The sequence below is a fragment of the Suncus etruscus genome, chromosome 13, assembly GCF_024139225.1.
Source record: "Suncus etruscus isolate mSunEtr1 chromosome 13, mSunEtr1.pri.cur, whole genome shotgun sequence".
Classification (NCBI taxonomy): Eukaryota; Metazoa; Chordata; class Mammalia; order Eulipotyphla; family Soricidae; genus Suncus; species Suncus etruscus.
Window position 1 is genome coordinate 50,075,362 of NC_064860.1, and position 10,663 is coordinate 50,086,024.

Sequence of the window (10,663 nt, forward strand, 5' to 3'; positions counted from 1 at the left end):
AAGTATCAGAACTTATGGGACACAGCAAAAGCAGTACTGAGAGGAAAATTTATAGCTTTGCAAGCACACATCAGGAAGGAAGAAGGAGCTTACCTGAGTAGCTTAATGACACAGCTAATAGAACTAGAAAATGCTCCACAAAAGGACCCAAGAATAGGAAGATAGAAGGAAATAACAAAGCTGAGAGCAGAAATCAACGAAGTGGAAACTCAAAAAACAATCCGAAAGATCAACGACAGCAGAAGTCGGTTCTTTGAAAAATTAAACAAGATTGATAGACCACTGGCAAACCTAACAAAGAAAAAGAGAGAGAGAAACGAAAACTCGTATCAGTAATTAAAAAGGAGAGTTCACTACTGATATGACAGAGATTCAAAGGGTAATCAGAAACTATTTCAAAAAACTCTACGCCACTAAAAATGAGAACCTGGAAGAAATGGATAAATTCTTGGACTCTTATAATCTTCCACGGTTGAAGGAAGAGCATGTAGCATATCTAAACACCCCCATCACCATTGATGAAATTAAAACAGTAATCAAATGTCTGCCGAAAAACAAAAGCCCAGGTCCAGATGGATTCACTAATGAATTCGATCAAACTTTCCAAGAGGAACTACTGCCAATCTTGGCAAGACTCTTTCATAAAATTGAACAAACAGAAACACTTCCAAATAGCTTTTATGAGGCCAACATCACCTTGATACCTAAACCAGACAGAGACGCTACCAAAAAAGAAAATTACAGACCAATATCACTGATGAATGCAGATGCAAAGATCCTCAACAAAATCCTGGCAAATAGGATTCAATGCCTCGTTAAGAAGATCATCCACTACGATCAAGTAGGTTTCATCCCAGGAATGCAAGGCTGGTTTAACATCCGTAAATCTATCAACATCATACACAACATCAATAACAAGAAAAATAAAAACCACATGATCATTTCAATAGATGCAGAGAAAGCATTTGATAAGGTCCAACACCCATTCTTGATCAAAACTCTCAGCAAGATGGGAATGGATGGAACCTTTCTCTATATAGTGAAGGCCATCTACCACAAGCCAGTGGCAAATATTATCCTCAATGGAGAAAAACTGAAAGCCTTTCCTCTAAATTCTGGCACAAGACAAGGCTGTCCTCTCTCACCACTCCTATTCAACATAGCACTGGAAGTACTTGCTATAGCGATTAGGCAAGAAAAGGATATCAAGGGAATCCAGATAGGAAAGGAAGAAATCAAGCTCTCACTGTTTGCAGATGACATGATACTCTATTTAGAAAACCCTAAAGACTCTATCAAAAAGCTTCTAGAAACAATAGACTCATATAGCAAGGTGGCAGGCTACAAAATTCACACACAAAAATCAATGGCCTTTCTATACACCAATAGTAATAAAGATGAAATGGACATTAAGAAAACAATCTCATTCACAATAGTGCCACACAAACTCAAATATCTTGGAATCAACTTGACTAAATATGTGAAGGACCTATACAAAAAAAAACTATAAAACTCTGCTCCAAGAAATAAGAGAGGACACACGGAAATGGAAACGCATACACTGCTCATGAATTGGCAGGATTAACATCATCAAAATGGCAATACTCCCCAAGGCATTATACAGATTTAATGCCATCCCTCTAAAGATACCCATGACATTCTTCAAAGAAGTGGATCAGACATTTTTGAAATTCATTTGGAACAATAAACACCCTCGAATAGCTAAAGCAATCATTGGGAAAAAGAATATGGGAGGAATTACTTTCCCCAACTTTAAACTGTACTACAAAGCAACAGTTATCAAAACAGCATGGTATTGGAATAAGGATAGGTCCTCAGATCAGTGGAATACGCTTGAATACTCAGAAAATGTTCCCCAGACAGACAACCACCTAATTTTTGATAAAAGAGCAGGAAATCCTAAATGGAGCAGGGAAAGCCTCTTCAACAAGTGGTGTTGGCACAATTGGATAGCCACTTGCAAAAAATTGAACTTAGACCCCCAGCTAACATCATGTACGAAGGTAAAATCCAAATGGATTAAAGTCCTCGATATCAGCCCCCAAACCATAAGATATATAGAACAGCACATAGGCAAAACACTCCAGGACATTACAGGCATCTTCAAGGAGGAAACTGTACTCTCCAAGCAAGTGAAAGCAGAGATTAACAGATGGGAATATATTAAGCTGAGAAGCTTCTGCACCTCAAAGGAAATAGTGCCCAGGATACAAGAGCCACCCACTGTGTGGGAGAAACAATTCACCCAATACCCATCAGATAAGGGGCTAATCTCCAAAATATACAAGGCACTGACAGAAATTTACAAGAAAAAAACATCTAACCCCATCAAAAAATGGGGAGATGAAATGAACAGACAATTTGACAAAGAAGAAATACACATGGCCAAAAGACACATGAAAAAATGTTCCACATCACTAATCATCAGGGAGATGCAAATCAAAACAACGATGAGATACCACCTCACATCCCAGAGAATGGCACACATCACAAAGAATGAGAATAAACAGTGTTGGGGGGGATGTGGAGAGAAAGGAACTCTTATCCACTGCTGGTGGGTATGCCGTCTAGTTCAACCTTTATGGAAAGTGTTATGGAGATTCCTCCAAAAACTGGAAATCGAGCTCCAATATGATCCAGCTATACCACTCCTAGGAATATACCCTAGGAACACAAAAATACAATACAAAAACCCCTTCCTTACACCTATATTCATTGCAGCTCTATTTACCATTGCAAGACTCTGGAAACAACCAAGATGCCCTTCAACAGACGAATGGCTAAAGAAACTGTGGTACATATACACAATGGAATATTATGCAGCTGTCAGGAGAGATGAAGTCATGAAATTTTCCTATACATGGATGTACACGGAATCTATTATGCTGAGTGAAATAAGTCAGAGAGAGAGAAAAACGCAGAATGGTCTCACTCATCTATGGGTTTTAAGAAAATTGAAAGACACCCTTGTAATAATAATTTTCAGACACAAAAGAGAAAAGAGCTCGAAGTTCCAGCTCACCTCAGGAAGCTCACCACAAAGAGTGATGAGTTTAGTTAGGGAAATAACTACATTTTGAACTGTCCTAATAATGAGAATGTATGAGGAAAATGGAGAGCCTGTCTAGAGTACAGGCGGGGGTCTGGTCGGGCGAAGGAGACTTGGGACATTGGTGATGGGAATGTTGCACTGGTGATGGGTGGTGTTCTTTACATGACTGAAACCCAAACACAATCATGTACGTAATTAAGGTGTTTAAATAAATTTAAAAAAAAAGAAAATTGGAGAGAGGCACTGCTGATTAGAACTTGGTTCAAAGTTTACCATTTAAGCTACTTGTTCTTTGTTTAAATTTAGTGACCAAGTTGGCAGCCATAAAACTTAAGTTGTATAAAATAACCTGCATCTTTATTGAAAAGGAAAAGGAAAAACAGAAAATATATGTGGTATTTTAACATGGAAATTATAATAATAGCACTTGTGTAGCAGCATTCAGTGTAGTTAAAAAATTATAGGATAACTGTATCAGTATCTAAGAGGTCATATCAATTTGTAAAGTCCATCATTTTCTAATGATCTATTTCATCAATTAAATGTAGGACAGGGAAATATTCTTAGAAAGATCATTTCATATTTTGCTGTGAAACCTGTCATGAGCTTAAAAGCTTCTGGGAAAAAGAAATTAGCAAGCAGACTTGCTATTGGGAACTGGAGCAAAAGCGGCAAGGAAAAAGTGCTCTAAAAAAGCTTAGAGAGGAATGGAAGGAGAGACTAGAGAAAAGGTTGATGATATTGGAAGATGCTGACAAAAAGAAAAAACAAGCAAACACCATGGTCTGAGAGCTTATTTCCCCATCAACCAAAGGCATTCACCTAGGATAAAAAGCTAATTCTCAAGTTAAATTGATTACTAAGCAAGGAAACTCTGTTTACTCTCCCATATGCAATGGGATTTAAAACTGAATTCCTCACCCTACCACCATTCAAAGCAGTCATTATCTAACTCCATCATCCTTCTGCTCAGAGAATGATATGATTGATGGTGGGATATGCATTTTAGGTTATTAAATATTAAAAGTTCTTGGAATCAGCAATATACTGACTTCAACAATTCATGTAGTAAATGTATTTCCACATTTTATTCTCATTACAAAATATAAATTAAAATGGCTCATGATCTTAATGTCCTGGCTTTCTGAATCATCTGAAAAGAGATTCTTACACAGATGATACTCCTCGCTTAACAACTTACCTGTTTAGTGACCGCTTGCACTTACGACCATTTCTTCACCATTATTTTATTTTATTTTAAATATTTTCCATCTTGTACACTCTACAGTACAGTACTGTGGTTTTGGGTGCTTTAATGTGCCTACTTTGCTAACTTTATGTTCTGTAAAACATTGCAGAACTGTGTGTAAATTACACAACCTAATTTTTACTCTGAGAACCATAAATTAAAACAAGTGGAAGTTTTCAATTTGATCTTTCTCATTATTTTACTTATTCAGAATACTGTATTGTCAAGTACTATGCATATACTGTACTACTGTATACAGTACATGCAGTTCCTCACTTAATGACCAATTAGCTTAATGACCAAGTCGTTGAAACAGAACTTGATTGTTAAGTGAGGAGTATCTGTAGTTTTTTTCTTCTTCTACCCTTTCTATGAAAAGTGCATAAATAAAGCAGTTATAATTTTTTTAAATAATTGACTAACAATTAAGTCTGAAAATGAATTAAAGTAATTTTCTCATGGAAAAAAAAGAAAGCTCATTTTACTATCCATAAAGAAAATAAAAACATAAATTGAATGGACCAGGTTTTAAACATGCAAATAAAAAATACCTACCATTATCAAATATACACAATTTATATGTGCTATAAACATGCTAGCAAATTTTTGCAACAATAAGATTAGTTTGTACTGAAGAAAGTGTGTAGAGTTAGCTAAGCAGTTTCCTGCATCCACTAATGGTAATGTCTTGATCTACCTCTGCATAGTTCAAAAGTCTATTTACCAGTCCCATGTGTTCCCTATGATTAGTATTCTAACATTAATAATTACAAAACCTGTGCCTTTCCATTACACATTTTGTGATGCTGCTAATTCATTCACAAAAATCACATGAAACAAATTTATATGGATATTTTTAATTAATTTCAATCTAGAATATGTCCCCACAGACATTAAAAATGATAATAAACAAAATTAAATAGGGAATAATTTTAATGTAAAACAGGCTATTAAAATAATAATTTGGAAATATGGGGATATTGGCACCATTAAAACTGGAAAGGGTATGGAAGAAGAAAATAATAACCCTCTTAAATCCAAGAATGAGAGTTTAAGATATTTTTGACAATTATTTGACACAGGTTCAGAGCTAACAGAAAAATCAACAAATTTAAGATATTACTAGAGATAAAGTAACACCACATAAGGCAAAAACAATGCTTTTGTCTCTTATGGTAGTTCCTCCCCTTGCTAGCTCAGTATGCTTAAACTGTTTTCTAAATCCATTGGACCTTCATTTTACTCATATCTAAAATAGGAAAAATAACACACACAAATAACCCTAGGGATATGTATTGTGGTTTGTATAAGCACGTGTAAAACAAGAACTGGTACAAAATCTGTCATATTGTTCTCTTCTATTATTATTAAGGTATTTTACAAACAAAACTATTAGGATAAAAATTCAGTAGTCCTAAGATATATATATAGGCTAAAGATCAGAGTAAATATGAGTAATATCAATGTTATTATTAAAGCACACTAAAATTATTAGCATTAATTCTACTGTGTCAACTCCTTTCTGTGTCAACTCCTTTACCTAACTTTCCCATGAAATACATAGTTTCTACCTCCATCTCCATATAATAGCATGCTGTTAGAAAGGGATAAATGAAATGAATTGAAATATTGTTTGGGGGCCGGGCGGTGGTGCTAAAGGTAAGGTGCCTGCCTTGCCTGCGCTAGCCTTGGACTGACCGCGGTTCGATCCCCCAGTGGCCCATATGGTCCCCCAAGCCAGGAGCAACTTCTGAGCACATAGCCAGGAGTAACCCCTGAGCATTACCGGGTGTGGCCCAAAAACCAAAAAAAGAAAATATTATTTGGCTTATTTGTATTTTATTGGGAGTGGAGGAGTGCTCCCAAGAGGTGCTCAGCAGATCCAGGGCCTCACTGGGTTTCATGATTCTCACCTAACCCACATAGGATTAAATATAAGGAACTAAGAACATCACCTTGATAACCTGGAGTTCCAGAGTTACCCAGACACCCTTGCAAGGCTGGAATCTAACAGGCACTGCATCTTGCAGTTAGGGAGAATCAAATCTGGCTGCACTCTAAGCAAGTGCCATGCTACTGTGCTCTCTCCTAGCCTTATGACAGTCTTTGAAACCCAAATATGCTTTTTCTAATCTGATTTGGACATAGGAATTAATCAAAGTTAAATACTCAACAAGAAAATTATTGTACATTTTGTATTATATGCCGGAAACCACTTATCAAGATCAAATTAAGTCTGATCTTCAGATATAATTTTACCTGTACCTCTTGATAACTTATGCAAGTTTCTCAAATTCTGTGTCTTTCACTTACAAAATTCAAGCAGTCTCAAGCTCACCCATGAAATGCAAAAGCTTCTTCTCAAGAGAGTCAAGAACTCTCTTTTTAATTTAGAAGGTGAATATATATGCATATATATATTAGACATTAAATCCTTTTTCCATATGCTTTCTAAATCTTCATTGAATTAGATTTCATATTAAATATAAAATAACTTTAATTAAAATAATTTTAATTTTAATGTAAACAAGCTATTAAAATAATAATTTGTAAATATGGGGAAATTGGCACCATTAAAACTGGAAAGGGTATGGAAGAAGAAAATAATAATAATAATAATAATAATAATAATAATAATAATAATCTTGCTTTTCTTTTTCTTCCTACATTGCATTCATTACTCTCTCAAAAGCTATGATAATTATCAAATTTACACAGGAGCTGCACAGTTAAATCTAAATTAATAAACAATTCTTTTTTTCAGTATGTCTATCTCAAATATTGCTTGAGTATGCTTACCCTGAAAGTGTGCTTTATGTAAAATTTATATTGAACCAAACATTTTGTATTTTATTTGGCAAGTTTACTGTCCTTTTCTAATTATTCCATAGAAAAAGAATTTAAAATTGGCTACATGTGATTTTCTTTTATTAGGATTGAAAAAAATGTTGAATAATCTATTGCTAGTATACATAAGAACAATTAAGGAATAAGAATGATGCTCAATCCTGTGGAAAATCTATTTATTTACTTAAGTCTTCAAAGTATGGCATTCCTCTTTCTTCCCTGTAACAAAAAGAAAATAGTTTGAAATGTCAATGAAAACAAAATATTTTCAAGTGACCTTTCAAATAATTGATCGTGGAAACTGATTTTACTTTCACAGAAGACTTCTAAGTTGAGTTTGCCAAATAATTTTGTTTGATGTCTGAATGACTTTTTTAGCAATGGAGAATGATATTACTTGATAACACAACTTGTGTGCCAAACATTCAACAACAGGCAGGCATTCCTGCCAAAAAAGTTGCATTTCTCATAGTGCTTCAACTGTTTTTCTGAATAATAGCACTGTTTTTGGAAGTTCCTGCATCTTAAGCAAAATCACACAAGAATTATCTACAGAAGCCTTATGGCACACAATTAACTGATTCAAAGAATTTTGTTAGCAGTCTATGTTATAAACAGGAAATATGTTTACCACCATTTAACTACCCTGGAAGGTAGAAATGGTAATTAATAAATTCTTGAAGGAGGAGGAAATGGCTTAAATACTCTAATTCTTGGGTGAATTTACATTGCAGTATTCAAATGATTTGCTTCAGTTTTTTGTTACTAATTTTTTGTTGTTGTTGTTTTTGGTTGTTGGTTTTTGGCAACATTCACAGTAGACAAAATACCTTTCTAGGACCAAATGAATAATTGGACTTATAATAAAAGCTTCCTGACTCTGGATTCCAAAAGCATAGCCCATGGGAATCATGGAAACAGAAAGTGTACAATAAAAGTATGAATGTATAAATTTAAATCCTACTTTAGATATATTATGTTTTCTAAGGGAATTTCTCATAGATTTAACCATTAACTATAGGTTAAACAAATCATCTTACTATTAAGAACATTTGAAATATTCCAAAAAAGAAAACTTGAGAAAAATATTTGGAAAGACTATTATAAATACCATTGAGAAGGGATGGGATCTTTCTTATACCATAAAGAATGAGAGCATTGGTTCTCCATGAAACAAAACACTCTGAAAGAGAGAGTGGACAGAGTACATGAACACAAAAATAGACATAAACCACCATCAAATTCAACAATTAAAAATGAAAATATGGTGACAGCAAATAGTGAGATTAAGGATCTGAAAACAGAAGAAATAACAAGCAACAATAAACATTAAAGCATTAGTATTATGAAGTCAGTAAGAAACAAATAAGAGGGAAGTTGAAGAACTATACCCAGCAATATTTAAGGTTCCAATCATGAAATATAGCATAGTTGAAACTACAGATTTACACAGGAAATTATCCGCAAAGATTAAGGTGTCGAAGAAGAATTTTGCTGTTTACTTGTTTCTCTTCTGCCATCTGACTATCATCTATAAATGTTGTCATTATAGTCCCATGAATAAAGTCATATATAATACACAATCTAAAATGACATGATAATATAAACTGTGTATTTATTTATACTTGCTTAAGAATTTCTTTTTTCTCAATGCATTCTCTTTTATTTTACCAACTAATTTTTCACAGCTACTTTACAAGTCAGGGTTTATAGTTTCATGTATGTCAAATGCCAACTGGATTGGCCCTGGAGCCCTGTCCAGCAGATGTCAGTCACAAAGAAGGTGACATATAAACATAAGGAGTCAAACACACATAGATTGTCAAACTGTAGGTTGCCAGGGTAGCCATCAGAGATCTCACAGGCAGTCCAGGCCATTTATTCAAAACAATCCCTCCCCACAAGCAATTCTCCAGTGTTCCTAACAGTAAACCATTGTTGACAGAGACTTTAAGGATAGTTAGTGACCGCAACAGCATTCAATAGGTAAATGGAGAGCAGGGGCTGGATTATTTTACATACCGTAGCTATCAGAAGGTACCCTTCAAACAAAAAGTCCTGCAGGTTTCCTACTCTATTTTTGCCCTTGCTTCCTGCAAATTTAAAATGTCCTAAGGCCTAAGCAGTCTATTCTATGCTTGCTTGGTCTATTTTTGCAGAAGGCAAATACTTGTTATCTATTCTACTCTTTCCGGCTCTACTATTCTTTCTGGGTGTGCATTTGCAAACCTGTTCTGTTTGTTGGGGGCCACACCCCAGTGGACAGCTGAGGGGACCATATAGAATGAGGGGTATGGAACCAGGGTCAGTCATCTCAAGGCAAACTCCGCCCTACTGTTGTGCCATCACTCCAACTCATACAAACCATAAATATTCTAATGCCTAAACTATTTTATTTAATGACAAGTTCCATTCTTATATTTTTTTGGTTAGGGGTCTAATTTCACACAATTTCAAATCTTTTTATTGATGCTTGAATTTGTGCTGCTATAACAAAGTGCCGCAGCTTACACAGAAAAAATAATATTGTCCAGTCTGGAGGCCAATCAACTCTAAGTGTCAATGAGAATTCACTTCCCATTTGACCTTTTTTTCCACAATAATCTCCTTGGAGGAAGAGAAATAGGGCTTCTCTAAAACATTTTTTATAAGGATATTATTCTATTTATGAAGCTCCCTGTTTAGATCAAATCTCTTCCTAAAAGACTGAAAGTTGAAACGCATGGAGCATTGAGATTTAGCATACAAACTTTAGCGACGATATAAATGTTAAGTGTATAGAAATAGACAAAAGGAAATTCAAGAGGACTCAAGCATTGTCTTCAGTGCCAAAATCCAAAGTCCAAGTGGAATGAGAGCCCAAATCTAGATTTTTTGATGATAGTTATTCAAGAAATGCACATTTCCAATGTCCTTTACAAAATTCTTGAAGATGTCTTTGATAGATTGAAAGAGCAAGAAAGAGAAATTTGAGAAGGCTGGATTCTTGGAAGAGCTTCTGTAGTTAAGAAAAACTGGCACCTGAAGCTAGGGGTTGCTAGACTTAATAACTGAAAATACAGACACGCAGTTCAACTGACATTTCAGATGAACTACACATTTATATCTTTATAGTATAAGCATGTGTTGGTATTTGGTATAATTATATCCACGGTTTGGTACTTAGGTTACTTTATACTAAACACTTTATTTGTTGTTTCTCTGAAATGCAAAAATTCAAATGAAAATAGAAGTGGAGGATTGTACCTGGCTCCCCTATGGAAAGGTTGGGATGCCTCCAGCTACAGCGGGTAGTGCACGCTCCACAATCCATTTAAAATCTTCTCTTTTCCAATAACATCTTAGTGGATTTTTGGAACATATCTCTGTCTCAGTTGTAATAAAAAAAAAAAAAGGAAAGGTTGCTTCTATGTTTTGGATCATGAAATACAGTGGAAGAAATTTCAGCTGCTTAAGAATTCTGGTCTCAAAAAAAAAAAAAAAAAAAAAAAGAA